This window comes from Gavialis gangeticus, unplaced genomic scaffold, assembly GCF_001723915.1.
Source record: "Gavialis gangeticus isolate Ggan-Ray unplaced genomic scaffold, GavGan_comp1, whole genome shotgun sequence".
Taxonomy (NCBI): Eukaryota; Metazoa; Chordata; order Crocodylia; family Gavialidae; genus Gavialis; species Gavialis gangeticus.
In genome coordinates this window covers 142930750-142949570 of record NW_017729022.1, presented here as the reverse complement: position 1 = coordinate 142949570, position 18821 = coordinate 142930750, and the positions used below count along the sequence as shown (strand labels likewise).

The 18821-nt window shown below is 43.6% G+C and overlaps 1 long non-coding RNA gene across 1 annotated transcript in view; it reads right to left on the bottom strand.

The window, feature by feature from the left end:
* Positions 1 to 311: 311 nt before the first annotated feature.
* LOC109296739 overlaps positions 312 to 18821 on the bottom strand; it is a 43492-nt gene continuing 24982 nt past the window's right edge. Inside the window, exon 3 of the long non-coding RNA XR_002097038.1 lies at positions 312 to 398. This is a non-coding gene — a long non-coding RNA (uncharacterized LOC109296739). The remainder of the gene's footprint in view (positions 399 to 18821) is intronic.

Here is an 18821-nt window from a genome sequence, read left to right as displayed (position 1 = left end):
ATGAGGGGGAGTAGCTAGAGGCTCCTCCCAGGGTTGTGCACCCATGAAAAATGAGAAACGCAGAGAGTGCTTGCCGCTAATAAGGCAATTAGCGGTGATAAGCGGAGACACGGGCGGGGAAACTCCTTATTCCCCTCTCCCTCTTGTAACCCAAAAGTGACTGAGCCAGGATTGTGAGTAATTACCCTGTACTGAGAGAAACAGCTGGGGACATCCTCTATTCGAGTCGCCAGTGCAGAACAAAAGCCGCCAGATGTGCAGACTACTAACAAGGCAATTAACCCCACAAGAGACCGACCAGCATTTACCTTGAAGATTTTGCAGCTGGAGATCCCCTCTTGAGCCCAAGGGCAATCCAGGGAGCAGCTCAAACAGGCTGCTGCCTCCAATCCGGGCCACTGTAAGAGAAAAGATAAGAAAAAGAATAAAATACCAAAAATAATGTAACTGGGTGGGAGTGGTCATGCTGCGGGTACCAGTTAACATCTCATCCATCTCCTTCCTCCCCTCATAAGATCCAAGTCGTGGCAGGTGAGAACCAGAGGTAACCCTGCTAACCCGATAACAGTAACCACTGCACGAGATTACAGTGCCTTTAACTATAGCTATAGAGAAAAACTGAAGAGTTTTCACACACAACAAAAATAAGCAGGCATTAGGTATAAAATTTCTTCGAAGAGTGATTTTTGTCATTTTTTACTCAAACTAATAAAAAGAATAACTTTGAATTTCTCAGACAGTTCCTTTCTTTGTTGAAAAAATAAATGCTGCAAATTAGGAGAGGATTTATATTCTTCATCTATAACAACATGGCTGGATTCCTAATGGAAGTGAAAAAAAACAAACTCAGCTTTAACCAAGGAGCTATATCCACTACATCCCAAATAAATAAGCATAAATACCACATGGGGAATTTCAATTTCAGAAGATTGTACTTAGTTTAAATAATTCTCTATGCAGTTTTTTTTAATTCAACTTGTTTGTTTTCTCAGGGAAGTGTTTTAAGCTACAGTTGAATGCTACTTCCCTTGTTATCTCAGTCTAATGCATAATGCAAGCTTGTTTACTCTTGCACTATGCATGTGCGTGCGTGTGTGTGTGTGTAATGGTGGGGGCAGGTCTATGCCCTTATTCTCGTTGTACTGTATAAACTGTATGCAACATGGGGAATCTCTCCAGCAATGTTGTATGATAAGGCAGGGGTGGGCAAAATATGGCCCATGGGCCAGATCTGGCTTGCCAGGCACTTTCATCTGGCCCATGGCACTCACCAGTTAATTGTACCCCACCCAGCACTTCTGTCCATGGGGGTGGAAGCAAGGCATCCACTTATACACATGCCCCCAACATACCCCATTGCACCTCACTTCCACCCTCATTGGCAGTAAGGCCTGGCTTGGCCAACAGCAGCTTCCAGGCAGGGCTCCTGCTGCCACAGGGGACCTGCTCAGCTTTCCCCACATCCCGCTTGCTCCAGAGAGCAGGTAGGGAAGAAGTGGGGGTGGAGGCAGGGGTAGAGCTGCAGCCAGGCAGGAGTGCAGAGCATAGGGCTGGAGCTAGCGGCAGCACGGAGCCCGTGCCCAAGAGGGTGGCAGTGTGTGGGTGTGAGGGAGGGTGGGGGGGACCCCCAAACTCCCCCCACAATACAACAGAAGGCAGGGGCACTCAGGGTGCTCATGTCTGGGGCAGGCACTGGCGTCCTGCACATGGCAGCAAGGGGTGCAGCCCCCACCAAGCCGTCTCTATTGCCAGCACTCCCTGCCATGCACGCACAGCCCCCACACTCACATGGCATGGGAGGGAAACCCCACATGCTGAAGCTGACTTCCTTTCCCACCTCTGGCCCTTTGCAGCAGGGGGCAGGGAAGGCAACCGGTTCCAGCGTGCAGGGCTTCCTTTCTATGCCACATTAGTGCAGGGGCTGCCCATGCATGGTGGGGAGTGTCAGCAATAGAGATGGCCTGGAAGGGGATGCACCCCTCACTGTGATGTGCAGTGCTGGCCAGAGCTGTGCACCACTGGGCACAAGTGCCTGAGCATCCCTGCCTGATGCTGCAAGTGTCGGGGAGGTCCCCATATCCCCACAACCTCCCTCACACCCCACAAATGCCACACACCCGCACCCTGCCCCCACAATATATCAAATAAGGCATTAAGGGTGATGTTTGTTGAAATTTATCACAAAATAAAATCTTAGCATGCTTAATAGGTGCACTGGAAAGGATAAACCTTTGGCATTCACCATTGTTACAACTAAAAGAGCAAGTATGAGAGACAATATACCAACAGAACCATATGTGCCATAAGCATAAATCACCTGAAATCCTGCCACATGTGGAGAGTGATCACTTCCCCCCTCTCTAAAAAGTCCATTAGAATGTTATGAGGAGACTTCCCCATTTACTATACAACTAACCCTTAGATTAGAAGTTCTTAATAAGAAAATTAAATGGAATGATGAGTTAGGAGAGAATTGTGTTGCTGTATTCAAAGATACTCTCTCACACCACTCACCTCAAATTCTTTAAAAAAAGAGGCTCAGAAACTCATTCCTCAATATGAAGCTGATGTCCAACAGATGAAAAATGCTCTCACAAAAGACAACAACTTTCTAGGGAATAGTTGCCAATGGCATAAACCATGGTTTGATGAAGACTCCTCTAAAGCTATGAACTTTAATAGAAGCCTTGGATGAATAAAAGTTCAAAAATGACTGTGCGAGTTTCCAACAGATAAAGATTAAAATCCAACAGATGAAAATTAAGACCATTTAAAAAACAGTAAAAAGAAACAGAATCAAATGAGAGAGGAACTGGTAAAATCAGGCAAAACAGAAAATGGATGTTTTTGGCAGATTATAGTAAAATGACAAAGGACAAACAATTTTAACATAATCCCTGATGTGTATATTCCTGAAGAAACAAGTTATGTAAAAAAAAAACAAACCCATGAATGGAAAGGCCCCTGGCCATGATTATCTTCTCCCAGAAATTTTCAAAGAAGTCATCAGCTGGTATTGCTCAGTGTTAAGAAAATATTTAATATAACTATTTTAGAAGGTATTTACCCTAAGCATTGGATTGAAAACATAATAGTCCCCATGTTTAACTATAATGATAAAAGAGATCTTGCAGCATATCATCCTATTAGTCTTATGTGCATTCCTGCCAATACATGGGAAAGTCTCTCATCTACAAACAACAATTTTTGAAAATAACATTCTGGGAGAAGAGCAGGCTGGTTCAAGAGAAGGCTATTCTTGTATGGACCACCGTTTTGTGTTGTGCTGTTTGGCATCCAAACATGTAAAAAAAAAAATCTAAAAGCATAAATATGTAAAAATACAACATTTTTATATGTAGCCTTCAAAGATCTAAAGGGAGATTTTGACTCCATTGGCCAATTAAAATTAGGGAAGAAACTGGTAGGGACATAAATAAATAAAGCTTTCCTATAATAAATTGTTGCTCACTACTCAAATACTGCATCTAGGGTGCATTATGAGATCAGTGATGTCCTCCCTAGTACTTTTCTAAGACAGGACAATGACAAGGATGCCTGCCTGCCTGCTCCACTACTTAGTCTACTTCTGAATTATCTAAAACGTGCTAACAGGGACTTAATTATACAAACCTATGCTATTGAATGGTTCTATCTCCCATTTCATGCAGGTGAAATGCTAATAATGTCACAATCCCAGATAGGCCTCCAAAGGTTATTAGGTGCTTTTCATCAGTATTGGCCACATCTACCAAGATGCTGACTGCGCAGTAGCTTGTTACTACTGCACAGTAGCATTGTGTGGCACAAAGCATGACACAATACTACTGTGCAGTATTAACGAGCTACAGCACAGCCAACATCACCAAAAAGCCATTTGGCAGCGCTACTGCACACTAACTCCGGTTACTGCACAGTCATTTTTGTACTTGTGTATGCAAGTATTAAATGACTGTGCAGCAACAACTGTGCAGTCAGCGTCTCATGTAGGTGCATCCACCATCTCAAACAGCTTGGAAATCAATACTGCTAAATCCAAGGTAGTGTTTTCGGGAGTGAAAGAAGGAAACAGACATAGTTTTTACAGAAAAGGAAATTGGAGGTGGTCTCCTCATTTAAATATCTTGGAATATATGTATTTTAATAAAAATCTGTGCCAGAATAAACACATTGAAAATGTAATCATTAAAGCAGAACAAACTTTGGTTGGAGTTTGAGCCTTTTATAATAAGACAGGCAGTACTGGCAGCACTAAAGGTCTATTGATCTAAGGTAGAGTCCATTTTATTGTATGGAGTGGAAATATGGGATGCAGCCCCCATGGTTGATTCAAAAATATTAAAAATTTTCCATTATTTATTCTGTTGCTTTTTCAGGCAGCTTTGATTTCTACCATATTCTGTGATGGAGGGCTCTGAAACAGGGTTGCTTATTGTGAGAACTTTAGATCAATTAAGAACTCTAAATTAGATTATAAACATTAGAGCCTATACCCCTATCAGATATTATAAAAGTATGTTTCAGAAGCCCATCCTATCTTCCAAACAACTGCTTGTTTGGATGGTGAAATAACATTTATATTCTTCTCCAAACAAATGGCCTAAGAAAGTTGCTGACAGTTGCTGCGCTCCCCCCTCCCCTCACACCAAGTCTGGGGAAGGCATGGGGAGTCTTACTCTACCACTTTACTAATCCTGGGGACCAGGAGGAGTGGAGGAACCACTGCTTCCTAGGGATCCCTGAAGAATTGTGATGGTCTGGGAAAGTGCAGGGAGCTGGGGAGAGACATCAGTGCAGGCTGAACCATTGAATTGCCTGCTCTTGTGGAAAGATTTCTAGAAATAAACACCTGTTAATACCCTAAGTCCAAGTGCCCTATTTCACATAAGTGTTTCTCTAGCCTTGAAAGCATCACCAGACTCGCCATTGCCATCCTAGCCTATGCATCCCTATAACTGTATCCCTTACTCTAGTCCAGTGACCATTTTTGTAGGTAAGGTGACCTGTAGTGGTCTTCATCTTTAACTGCAGCCAAAGGAGCCCTTGAAACAGTGAAAGCAAGACATCACCACAGAAGAACAAGTTCTCTGTGGCTCTCAGCCAGAGGACTGGTGCCTTAGGAAGTGAAAATAAGAAAAAATATGACTAATTTGTTCACTTGTTTAATAGAATGTGTTATACCAGACAACAATATCACTGGTCTATCAAGTCAGGAAATTTGCTTCTGCCAGAGGACCACATATGAAGCTTCACAGGAAAACACAAAATTCCCAAGTTAAGCCATTACATGCCTAGCCAATGGTGCAGCGCTTCATGTGGAGGGCTGTGATATTTATTACAAACCTACTTCTGGAGCCCCCTCAGAGCCCCACATTTTTGCACACTGTGCTGCCACTTGTCCCAAGGAACAGACCAAGGTTGCCCTGGGATAATTCCTTAACCCAGCAAACATCAGCTCTGCTGCCCTTATACCAACCCCTGAACCTGCAGTGAGGGATTCTCTTCCAGCCTCAGGTGGCACTCCATTTTTGGGTTGAGAAGAAATTATAGGTCCTCCTTTCCATGGAAAGGGTAACTTGAAATGCCACTCACTCAGAAAATCACTCATTCCTTAGGCAGTATGTAAGGACCCAATCAGCAAAACAGACACCATAGATTTGAAGACAGAAGAGCAAAACAAGCACAATTGCTTTACCCTCTCATCCAGCTACCCCTAGCCTTCCATGCCAGAGTTCTTAGAGATCAACCTTTATACTGCCCTGTCTTGCTGGGCATCTTGAAACTGCTGGGATTCAAGGACACTCATTCTATCTTAAGTAGACACTAAAAAGCCTCCAAAGCCAGCCCCCCGCATCAGCATTATCATTAGCATTATTCTAATGCTGATGAGTTACAGGAATCCTCCATAAGTTTCTGGCCTCAATGGCTACCCAGCATACCTCTGGCCTGGTGGCCAGATGCTTTTTCTGTAAAGGAGCTGAATTCCTCATTGCAAGCAGACAATACCTTGGGACCCAACTTATGTTTGTATCTGAGCCAGGGGGATGTACTTGTCTTTTAAGTATGTGTGCCTTGGTTCCCTGGATGAAGCATATCAAAAATTATAAAGATGTACATAGACAGACAGCATAACATAATATACACTGTGATAATAGTAGCATAACTAGATACAGTCTAGAATTGGCTTTCCAATGAGACCACACATGGTGCAGCAATACAACAAACCACAGGGAAACATTCATAAAATCCCATAAACCCCCAAAACATAACAGGATTTGTGACAATATTCATGATTCTGGTTTCCCATATTGGGGGAAAAGACTAGGGAGCATTCAGCTTAGAAAATCTAGGAACTACAAATGAACAGTGTTCCTTGTATTATTAGGCTGAAATAAGTTGGCTACAAAATGGAGGTCATCTACAGGGCAGTTTCAAGAAGTCTTGCCCTAGTAAGTCAGGTTACCTGCCCCTATGGAGCTAGCTGAATGGGCTCCCTGATTGCAAGGACTAAGATTTGATATGAAACTTTCTCGTCCTCTATACAGTTGCCCCACATTTCTGTACTTTGCAGCTTTGAAAGATTGGCGTATATGCATTGCGATAGGTAATGATCCACATTTTCAGAAACTGTTTTAGTGATCAAATGACCTTTTGTGAAGGTAATTTGGCACCTAAGAAAAGTTGAGGAGAACCTTAGCTAGAAACAACATGAGACCTCTTTTGCTCTAGTAAACCCTATTGTCAACAAATGTTAAGACTTAAATATGCACAAGTTCCACTGAATTAACAAAATCAGTGATATAACCCTTATGTATGGACATTCTTAATCTAATTGGAAAGGTGTCAAGATTGGAAAGGTGTCAAGGTACTCAAGGAGGTTGTACTTAGTTAAATTGCTTTTGAAAAAAAATTAAATTGGTGCAACTTTTGTGTTTAGACAAGACTTTTTAATAGTTTTAGTCCTGTCTTATCTAGAGAAAGCTGTCTTAGAAAATGGGGTGCGACCATTTAGCTTGTCATTCATTCAGGGAAATCATACCAGGAGGTAAAACTGAAATATTAACCTTCAAGAATGGGAGTCTTTATATAAAGGAATTTTGAAACTGCCTGAAGGGAAAAAGTTTGGAAATTAAAGCCATGGACTCATGGAGACTCCTAATGTCTAATTTTATTAGCATCACAGAAGGTATAGTATGCATATGCCAGAACCTAAAAAGAAAGGAAAAAAAGCAGAAAGAGAACCTCCTACATTATACTTAAAAGATAAGATACAATAGTTTACTCGGGCCAAAAATTATCCTTTAAAAATATAATTTTAGTCCAATTAATTCTAATAAAATTAAAGAGATATTTGCAGATAATAAAATCTAAATGGGAATATGAAGAACTAATAGTCAAAGATATAAAAACAAAGAATGGATTAATAAAATGATCAGCAGTAACCTGCCAGTGAGAGACCATCACAGTATTCCACGGACAACAAAGAGGGGTCAGAGATTGCAAGGCAGTTTATTTGTGTGCTTTCTTCATAAGCTGAAGTTCCTTTTCCTTCTAAATTCAAGAAGAGGATAAGCAATAGCTCCCAAAAAAAGATCTAATGTTCTGGTACTGCTGCAAGATCTGAATTCAAGTCCAGATGGGAGATTTTAAGCAAGAGAAATTGTGTCTAGAGCTTAGTCTTTGATTGACATGAAGCAAAATATATACCCTCTATCATGAGTAGTGACAACTACCTACTCTTCACTCAGATGGTAGTAGCCTGACCCTGATAGTAGAGATGCAATAACTCTCAGAACTTGTTGTTGTTTCTTTCTGAGATTATACCAGCAGTGATGAAATCTCAGAGGCAGATCCAACCGCTGATTGGATTTTTGCCCACTCCAGACAGTGTACCTATTTAAGTACAGATAGTGTACTTACAGCAGTGTAGTTACAGTGCTCACTAAAACAATACAGTAAAATCAGCAATATAATTGTATATAATATAATAATAAAATTATATAAATTATGGTTATTGGTAAAAGCATACAGTATGATTACATACTCCATCAAAATTAAAATAGCATAATATACGATGTTACAGAAAACAGATACACTGAAACATTATAAAGTAGTAGAATAAAAAATATAAAAGTTTATTTGATTTTTTACCTTATTCTTTGCAAATAATGCTAATTCACCTCAGGAATATACAGCACTTTATAAATTATTAGAGAGGAACCAAATTGTTTTTTTCCTCATTAGTCCAGTATTTAAAATTTTCTATCAATGAAGAGATCCATTTTTCTCTTATTTCTTCAAAGAATGAGCAAGACCACAAATAATGATTTAAACAATTCTCATTCTTCCCACAAGAACATGTCCTGTCTGTGTAAGGCATCTGACACCATCCACCCATAAGGATTTCAGATCTCCTTTGAGTGAATCTCAGACTAGTAATGACCTCTTTTTGATTTCTGTTTTGTACTTCAGACAGGTAGGTTTCTAGGCCAAAAGAGATTTATTAATCTCAAAAAAAGATAAGTCCAAGAAAATCTCACTGTCTGCATCTATGCAGGTGACTTATAAGTACTTACGTCAAAACCCACAACCCTAGAAATTGACACAGGGAGCCAGCAAGGGAAGTTCCCACTTTTATATAAGAGATGCTGGGGATTAGGGTCATAAACGATGGGCTAGAAAGAAAGGGACAGGTGAACAAACATTAACATTAAGGTACATACACTTAGGATCCAGGTAACAGGTAATAAAGTGACACTATGATGAAGTCACCCAAGAACAGGTAACATGTAGGGAACACTAATACTGTGCTATATACACTTGTGGGAGTCCATCCCACAATTCAATCAGGACTCCCAACTAGCCTCTGGTCCCAAAAATGTTTAATTACTGTCTTCCAGGACTCCTACATCTGAGCCCCATTGCTGCAGCTCACAGTCTTAGCTCTGCTGCTCCTTCTGCGTCTATGGTCATGCGTCTCTATCACCTGTGGAATCCTGCACTCTATTGCTGCTTTTCTGCTTCCTCCTGTCCCCTACAGCCTTTTGGGAATTGTACTGCATGTTACAGTTCATTCCTCCAGTCCCCTGGAGGCTTCTTTCTCCATTCCCCTGCAGGTTTGTGGGAGCTGTAGTTCATGTTACAACATGAGAGTCCATGACGTTCAACACTACAGTCCATTACACAATGTTGTCCTTTTACATATTTATCAATATGTCTCTAAAATTAGTTTTAAATATCTAGTGTTCAGATTTCTTGTTTAATATTCATATCAGCCTATCTGTCTGCATGCTGGCATCCTTAATTCTTAAATTTATATCATGTTGAAAATAAAGGGACTGGGGCTGACAGTCACTTGGGGAACAGGTAAGGAGCAACAGGCAGCTGCTCCTCTCCTTCCTTCCCCGTTTCTGGGAGGTGGAGAAACAGCAGAACAATTACCTGTTCCCCAAACTGGGGTGTCTTTTTTAAAGGGTTGGGATACTAGGAGCCTGACACCAAGGAGCTTTTCTCTGATGTCAGGCTGTCAATGCCCCAGACCTTTAAAAAAATTGCGCAACTGGGAGCCTTGGCTAAACAACCAGTCACTTTTTGAAGTTCTCTTAATACCTAGGGGAGCTCCCCCAACCCCAGCTATATGTGTCAGGCTCCTCTTTAACATTTGCATGCCTATGTAAAGACTGAGGGGAAGATTTTGGGAAGGGATGGAGCAGTAAAGCATTGCTCCCCACACCCTCTCCAGACTGATGTCCTGGTCTCAGGAAGGCTCAGGGAGAGGTGCAGGGGCAGCAGCAGCTCAACAAGTCTGTGATCAGTTCAGAAATGCCCCTCTGCCTACCCTTCCAAGATCGGAGTCCCCCCAGTCTGACAAAGGCACAAGGAAAACTGCTGTTCAGCTACTCCAATCATGGAGGAGTCAAGTATATAGGTGTTCATTCTATCAAGAGAAATTCTCTTGCAAGGGAGATCTTACAGGTGTCAAATAGTAAGATCTTTCTTGTGAATGAGAAATGTTTCCTCTGGGCAAAAGTGCATGAATGTCTGCACACTGGCAATTTATATCTTGACACCAGTGATTCTCTCAGTAGAAATGTAATGCCTGTATGTGGCCAGAGCCCAAGAACCAGACTGCCCCATTTTTTTAATCCTAGTATTAGAATTAGCTAGAGACAAGCTAGCATTTGGATTAGAACTAGATGGGCCTACACAGTTCAGATTTGGGCTTCAAGATCTCTCAAGTCTAGTGTAACAGTTGGAACAGATAGGACTTCCTAGCTTAGAGCTAGGATTGGTACAGATAGGGCACCCAATGCTATGTTTATGATACAAGCTGGTAGGGCTCTCCAAATTAAGATTAAATACAGGCCAGAAATTGTATGCAACCCCTGAGGCATACAGAGATGGGGCCTGTAGGGTTGTAATTGACTTAGAGTTGATATAAGGAGACACAAGCTATAGCCAGGTTACAGACTGTATGGCTACCTGTATAGACATATAGATAGAGCTGTGGCAAGTGAGGTTCCTGGGTCGGAGATTAGAACGACAAGATATAGACCTAGAGTTACAGTTTGAGGGAGGTAGTGTTCTTAGTCAGGGTGAGGATGGGAGAATGTAGCATTCCATAGGCTAGGACTCTCTGTTCAAGGCACATGAAGTTCTCCCACCTATTGTTAGGCTTGCAAAGTACAACTCCCAGACTAGAGAACAGGATTGTGCTAGTATGGATCCCCAGACTAGGACTGGAGTTCAGAGTGGTAAAGCACTCCAGACTAGCATTAGGATTACAGGGTATAATGATCCAAAAATAGGATTAAATTTGGAACCAGTAGGGTTCTTTGTATTAGTTTATCCAAATTGGGCTCCCTGACATGAGGAACCATTCAGGTAGATACAGTAAAGTGGGCAGAGTTCCAAAGGTTGAAATTAGGATGGGACCAGAAGGACTGTGTAGGCTATGCTAAGGGTTATGTAATGTGTTCTGTGGGTAAGGGTTAGAGTATAAAAATACAGGCTGTAGTGAGGATTGGAGCAGACAGGGACCCTGAGAGTACAGCTGGGACCAAAGATAAATGTTAAGATTAACTCTTGCAAGGTTCTCCAGGTAAGATTAGGGTTACAGTCTATGGAATTCCTTTAACTAGCCGATTTACAGTTAAGACAAGTAAGGGGTACTTGAACTAAGGTTAAGGCAGACATCCTGGGTGGCTCACTGATCTTCTCCCAAGAGTCCAGTTCCCCTGCTGGGGTTTCCCAACACTCAGTCTCTTTCCCCATGGGAGTGGCTCAGCTTTCCACAGGGTTTCCTCCAGCTGCTGCTCTGCTGACCGACCTCTGCTCCCTGGCTGCTGCTCAAGCTTCTGAGCATGCCCTTATCTAGCTCCTCTCATTATCACCTGCATCCAGTGGCCAGGTATTAGTCTCTCATTTGAGTTCATTGGCTGCCCTCCCTCCTGAGACTACCTAATCTCAGACTAGATGTCCTTATCTTAGCTGTTTGTTTGCTCACACACTGGCCATTCTGACAAGTTAGCTTCTGCTGCGTAACAGGAGTCTCTGGCTCCCTGCTATGATGGGCCTCTACCCGCTAGTCTCCTCAGGGTCTCTCCCCCTGTCCTTTGTATTCTCTCCTGCTATACCTTGATGTAACAAATTGACAGGGAGGCTGCCCTAAGCGTAGAGAGAGCTTTCACTAGTGGGCCCTTGTCTGGACCATAGCTCCCTTGGCCTCATTCCACTTTTACTCTGGCTGTACACTCTAGCTTGAAGTCCACTGTCCAGGGCCACAAACTTCTGGCTCAGCTTGAGTCATACCCTTGTAACTTCAAGTTCTAGACCCCATGGGGCTCTTATACAACCCCCAGGGCCATGGGTCCTGCTTTCATGTATTCCTACCCTGCCTCTTAGTCTCTGGCAGGCTTTCACCCTCACAGGCTCCATACTTATCCCCAGTCTCTATCTTCCTTCCTCTTAACACTGAGTCTGAGATTCAGTGTCCCCAGGCACCTCTTTCAATGGCCCCTGCCTCCTCTACAGCCACAATCTAGTCCTCCAGATGCAATAAAAGCCACAAACATTGGGTACCTCCTGTGCCTCGAACAACTACGCTCTCTAGGTTAGCCTCACTCTACAGCGGTACTTACAAAGCAAAACAGAAGAAGACCTGGAGTAGTTATATCAATCCCACTAAGGGTTCTTAGGTTCCTTTCACCCTGACTGTCCTTCTGAGACCTTATTTAATATCCCTAGTTTAGCCCCAGGCTCCTCTGTCTGGAGCTCTACTCCCTGTAGCTCCTATGGCCAGATTGCCCCTCTGCCCCAAGGCCTGGGTTTATTGGGCATTTATACACATACCTTTTCATCACACGATAAACTGAAGATCTGGTGGGTTGGAACGGACTCAATTAATCGAGTCTGCCCCATACATGAGCTGATGCACATTGTGCTGCATCGCATGCAGTTGTATAAATGCCAAAATGTACATCAGCGTGCAGAAAACAGTGGTGGTGCATTTTTGAACTAAAACACCTTCAAGGTGTTTTAATTCAAAAGCATGCCACCATTTTCTCAGCACTGACATGCATTTCCCCATTTATACAACTGCATGCTCCAAGAGCCTGGCACTGCTACGTAACCATGTAAACAAATGCCCATAAAGCCTCTTCTGGATCACCTTCACCTCTGGCCCATGAGGCACTGCTTGCACCTGGGCTTGGCAGCCACCTTGGCTCAGGCTTCTCCGCCTGTTAGTTTGGCTCTGGCAACACAAAAGAACCATGAGTAAAAAGGAAGAAAAATGGGGGGGAAGGAGAAGAGACAAAAAAAAGGGAAGATAACAAAGAAAAGGAATAAACTGGTAGAGGAAGAGAGGACCAGGCACCCCTAAACCATTTCCCTCTCTAGCAATGTGGTACGGGCCCCATTCCAGGCAGGTAGTTCTCCAAGGCTAGTTTTTTATTATAGTGTGTTGGCACTTATTGTAGTGTATATAGATTATACATTTTAGGGGATTATATGATATAGATTATAGTATGGTGTATATGGATTACAGTGTAGATGCCTCCCCTGGTTAGAGCAAGGGTTGCAGATGACAAAGGTGGCTTGGCCTGAGTTTAGGGTTTCCACATGTTGAGCTCATCCATCAATCAAGAACCAGATTTTCACACAATAAAGCTACCTGGGTCGGGAAAATATAAGCTACCTGCTTATATTTCATTAAAAGACAAGAATCTACACTGAATTGTTCCCCAAGATTACTTTTCCATGTGAGCAGCTGCTGTGGTTCTATATATATACCATATTCACTCAATTCTAAGATGGAACATACATGTATATATGGGGCAAACAAAGTGATAGCCTTAGAATCACGTATTGTAACTGAAAGCTGTTAGAAATCTACCACTAGATAAGTAATGCCTGAATGGACCCTAAACCTGTCACCTTTCTTGGCATTTTCTAACTGGAATGAAGAAAGAACTGCACTCTGGATCAGAATACAAACGTATTGGTGAGGCACTCCAGTGCATGTTGTAATGGACAGTTCTGTTGTCCCTTATTTTTCATAAGGACTTAGAAGCAGAAAGGAAAAAAAAATCTAAAATTCTCCAGCTGTGTTACTGGGGCAGGGTCAACATCAACTAGCCACCTGGACACAAGATAGCAGGTTGACATTGTATGCCTTGACTTCCAAAAGACCTTTGACCCAGTATCCCACAATGTCCTCATGAGAAAATTGGAGGATTGTGGGCTTAACTCTGAGACACTCAGGTGGGTAAGAAACTGGATGCAGAATAGGACCCAGAGAGTCATAGTGAATGGATGTGTCTCATCCTGGAAAGAAGTGGGCAGCGGTGTCCCACAAGGGTCAGTGCTTGGTCCAGTACTTTTCAACATCTTTATTGATGATTTGGATGTGGTGGTGAAGAGCTCATTGGCCAAGTCTGTGAGTGACTCCAAGTTATGGGGAGCATGGTCATGCTTGACGAGAAGCTACAGATATAGGCGGACCTAGACAGGCTAGCAAGTTGTGCGGATCGAAATCTGATTAAGTTCAACATCAAGAAATGTAAAGTGCTCCACCTCAGGACTAGCAACCCCCAACACATCTATTGGCTTGGTGGCACCAAACTGACTAGCACCACAAATGAAAGGGACCTGGGGGTAATAACAAACCATAGTATGAATATGAGCTGGTGGTGCGATACTGTAGCCAGTAGGGCAAATATTACTCTGGCATGCATCAATCGATGCATCTCCAGCAAAACCAAGGAGGTATTTCTTCCACTCTACTCAGCATTGGTGAGACTGCAACTGGAGTACTGTGTCCAGTTCAGGGCACCACACTTTAACAAAGACATGGAAAAGCTTGAGAGAGTCCAAAGAAGAGCCACCCATATGATCAGTCTTACATGGCAAGCCATATGAGGAAAGGCTGATCTGGGACTCTTCAGCCTGAGGAAAAGAAGGCTGAAAGGGGACCCAGTAGCATTTTACCACTACATTAGGGGAGTACATCAAGGGCTCAGCAAACAAATGTTCACCAGGGCACCCGAGGGAAAAATCAGGAGTAATGGCCACAAACTACTGGAAGATCAATTCAGGCTTAACATTAGGAAAAACTTCTTTACAGTCAGGGTGTCCAGACTGTGGAATAAGCTCCCTCCAGAGGTGCTGCAATCACCTACCCAGGAAATCTTCAAGAGGAGACTAGACAGTCACCTTGCTGGGGTCACCTGACCCCCAGTTATCTTTCCTGCTTGGTGCAGGGGGTTAGACCTGATTATCTTCCAGGGTCTCTTCTGGCCTTACAATCTATGAATCTAGGAACAGAATGCAGCAACAGCTTTGCCCTCTGCCCAGATTCCCTTCTCCCTTGCTAGCAGGGACCCAGGCAGAGAAGGAGGAGTCTCCACACTGCTGCTACTTTGGTCTCTAGCCTTCCCCAGATTTCTGCAGCTGTGCTTGGAGCCTGGCTTGGCATCATGCAGATTTCTCTTTCCATGCCTTGCTCCCTTCCCCCTCTCCTTTCTCCTGTCTTTGTACACCTGCTTTCTGTAGCATGGGCCAGAAGCAGCTCTGGAGCTCCACCTGTGTCCAGATCAGTGGGGAAAGCAGCAGAGGAAGGAGGTCAATGTTGGGGTGGAAGTCACAAGAGGGGGCAAGAGATGAGGGGCAGGATCCTTGCTCCTCTACCTCTGCTTTTCCCCACCTCTGCTTTACTCCTGCCTTGGCTTTCCCCTCCACCTGCTCCTGCTTTTCCTGCCTCCTGCACCTCACCACTGCTTATCCTCAACCTTTGCTTCCCCACTTCTGCCCCCTTGCTTCTGCATTTCCCATTGCCTGCCCCCTGCTGCTGTTTTCCTGCCACAACAGTGGGGGGACAAATTTAAGATGCCTCAATAATTAGATTCTAGACACAGAACATTATAACAAATGTCTTAAATTTGAAGTCATCTTAGAATTGCGTAAACATGGTACTGTGTTATCACAAATGGAAGCAAAAAGGTCTTTGCAGCTGGCAATGGAAGAGGATGTTATTTGCAAGGTGGTCACCTTTAAAATATGTCCACACTTTCAAAGGGTTTGAGAATATCTGTCTCTTAGTATAAAAACAGTATCTGAGCCTATAGATTTTCCTTAAACTCAGAGTTTCAGAGCTTTCTAGTTATTAGGCTCTCATTTTCAGTCTTGCTATATCTGAGAAGTAATTGGAAAATAGCCTTAAAGCATAAAAAAAAAGGATACGACACCAAGCTGAATAGTGCTCCAGAATAGAAATACTAAATGTAAGATAAAAAAGGAAAAGTTCCATATGATGTCTAAGTTTTGAAATCATTGAATTAAATGCATATATTGAAGCAATCATCCTAGGAATTTAGACTAAACTGGTAGATATAATACACCCTAAAACATGAATGTATTCAGGTTTCCTTAGTCACTGTAGCATAACACAAGCACAAAGGGTACAGAATTCAGATGAATTGTGCATGGAGCATTTGGAGTCAGGATTACTGTTACTTATTATGTGATGTAAGAACCCAGTAGGCTGTAAACAAACTGAAAAGTATTACTATTTCCATAGGTGAATCTATGGAAGACAAAAAACACAGTTTTCAGTGCTCTGTGACAGAAGTGCACTCATACAATTTTTAAACAGCTCCCTTGAAATGTCTACAAGCTTCACTGCTGCCTTTGAAATTAGAATTGTTGAAGGCATTTTGCTTGTTGTATTGTACACATTGGAGAAAGATAAAGGAAGAAGTGGGAGGCTTCTTTACTCAGGAGAGAAGATTAGACTCTTCTAATAAGAAATACATGTTGCTATTTACCTTTTTTTTAATTAAACGACTCCAAAGCACAATATTTTTATTTACCACCCTCAGAGTTTGCTTTAAGTAAAAAATGTTCCTAATATAGGGATCTTGTTTCCTTGTAATAAACCTGAAGTCAGTCTTCTGCACCCACTCGACAAGCCACATGTCTCCTAGGACATCTATTCTAATCTATGCTTCCCTGCCCTGACATTTAAAGATTTTTTTTAAAATGTTTAACCTAAATCCCCTTTGCTGTAATTTAACTCTGTTATTTTTTGTCCCATCACCAATGGACACAGAAGTCTCATCACTTCCTTCTATGCAGTTGAACTCAAGAACAAAGGGATGCAGGAAAGATTCCATAGTTAAGAGTTGATAGGGCCCCCAGACTGAGATGGGTCAAGTGGGACTCTGAAGCCTAGGGTTAGGGATAAACTTCCAAGGCCAGCATAGGGTTATGGTCTTGGTCTCTATACATTTTATAAAGTTGAAGATGGGTCTCCTCAGATTTCTCTAAACTAAACAAATGAAGTTCTTTCTGCTTTGCTGTTCCTTCTGCTTTGCTGGTGGTTTCTGTCTAGAGTATAGAGGCTAATGGTGCAGAACACTGTCAGAAACAGTTTTAGGGTATGTGCATGAGTTCAATGAACCTGTGAAAGTTAAAAAGTTTAGTTTAAGTGGTTGAAAACCCAATCAGTAGAGGAAAGTAGAAGCATTCAAAAGCCAACTGCATGCTCTGCAGACAAACTGTACTGCAGAGGGCACTCCACCACAGGGGCCCAGAGTACCCACCCCATCATGCTTTTCAGGCTCCCCAGACTGCCTGGAAATAGGATGTAGCACACCTAGAGCTAGTACACAGTGTTTTCAAGCTGGGGATCTGGCCACGGAGGAGAGCTTTGCATGTGGCATTTCCTGGGGCTTGCATGAGGCTGAAGATGCTGGCTTTGATGTGGCCTGGGGAGGAGATTCTCCTTCCCTATGTAATGTTTTAAAGGTAGCACCTGCAGCCCTGAGTGGGACTGCAGGTCTCTGAAATAATTTACAATGTGGGGAGGAGAGCATCTCCCCCACAAGGCACATCGAAGTCAGTGCCTGCAGTCCCCTCAAAAGCAGAGGAAACAGGAAACAAAACCCTCAGCCTGTTCCCCCCAGCCTGTTCCCCTGATCAGGTAGTCCTTGGTCTGGGTAAAAGAGGTAGGGAGCAGGAAGGCAGCTGCTACTCCCCAAATGCATCCCAGGAAGCAGGCAGACTACAGCAGCAAAGCAAAACTCCTTGCTCACTTGTCCCACCAAGGACTCCACTCTGGGAAGTGGGTGACAGCACCTTTCCCACCCTGGTTCCCAGGCCCTGGGTCTTAAGGGCACCTATACATGTGATGGAGCTCTGCTCCAATGCATGCTAATTAGCATGCGTTGAAACAGACTTGATTAACTGAGTCTGCTGCAAGTCTGCTGGAGCATGCTAATTATCTCATTAGCACGCTCCAGCAGCCTCCCTGTCACATGTATCCAGCATTCTTGCTTTTCAAAATGGCATCAGAGGTGCTTTAACTAAAGCTCATTGAACCTGCTTTAGTTAAAGCACCCCTGCCACCATTTTGAATTATGGGAAGCTGAATACATGTGATGCTGCGGGAGCTTTAATTAGAGCAGCTCTCAGAACCCTCCACTCCGGGGCACATGTATAGATGCCTTAAATGCTGCCCCATTGCCCAACTGGGCAGCAGGGACAAACTTAAAACCCAAGGCCAGTCAGGGTAGGTAGGGCAGAGATTGTCATCTGCAAAGCCCAAGAGCTGTGTAAAGGGGCTGTGCTTTTCCAACCCCTGGGATGACAGAGGGAGTGGTCTGTGACTCTGCCAGAATGGGGAAGTCCAGCCAAGTCACAGACTGTCCCTCTTTGGAAGCAATGGTGTAGTGAAGCAGGGCAGGCTAGGATGCCAGAGGACACCAGGGGAGTTTCTATTGATAGGATAAGTCTGGGGTTCTCAACCTTTTTTAACAAGTATATACCCCTTCTGTCTCAAAGTTTCAGCTCATGTACCCCTTTATACTTTTTTCTTGTTTTTAAGGGGAAATGGCAGATCAAGGCCCCATGGTGAGGGAGTGGGGAAGGGCCAGGCCCGGCTAAATCAGGGGGGGGTGGGGTGGGGTGGGGTGAGGGAAGGAGCCATGAGCAGCTAATGTGGGGGGGTGCAGGGAGGTGGCTCCCACCACTGTAAACACCCCAGGAGGGCATGTGCCCCCAGGTCTGTGCGCAGGGCAAGGGCAGGCTGCTGCTGCAGGCTGCTGTGCTGGGCTCTTCCTGGTGGGGGGGTTGATCTGGACTATGTTTGGGGCAGGCAGCAATAGCATTATGTGTAATGTGGGACCCCTGCAGGACACGCTGGGCAATTTGGTGGTTGCGTCAGAGGAGAAAGCGGACCTCTTTAACCAATTCTTCACCTCCGTTTTCTTGTGCAGGGACCGGGACTTCCCTGCTGTGATAGAAGCCGGACTCGAGGGGAT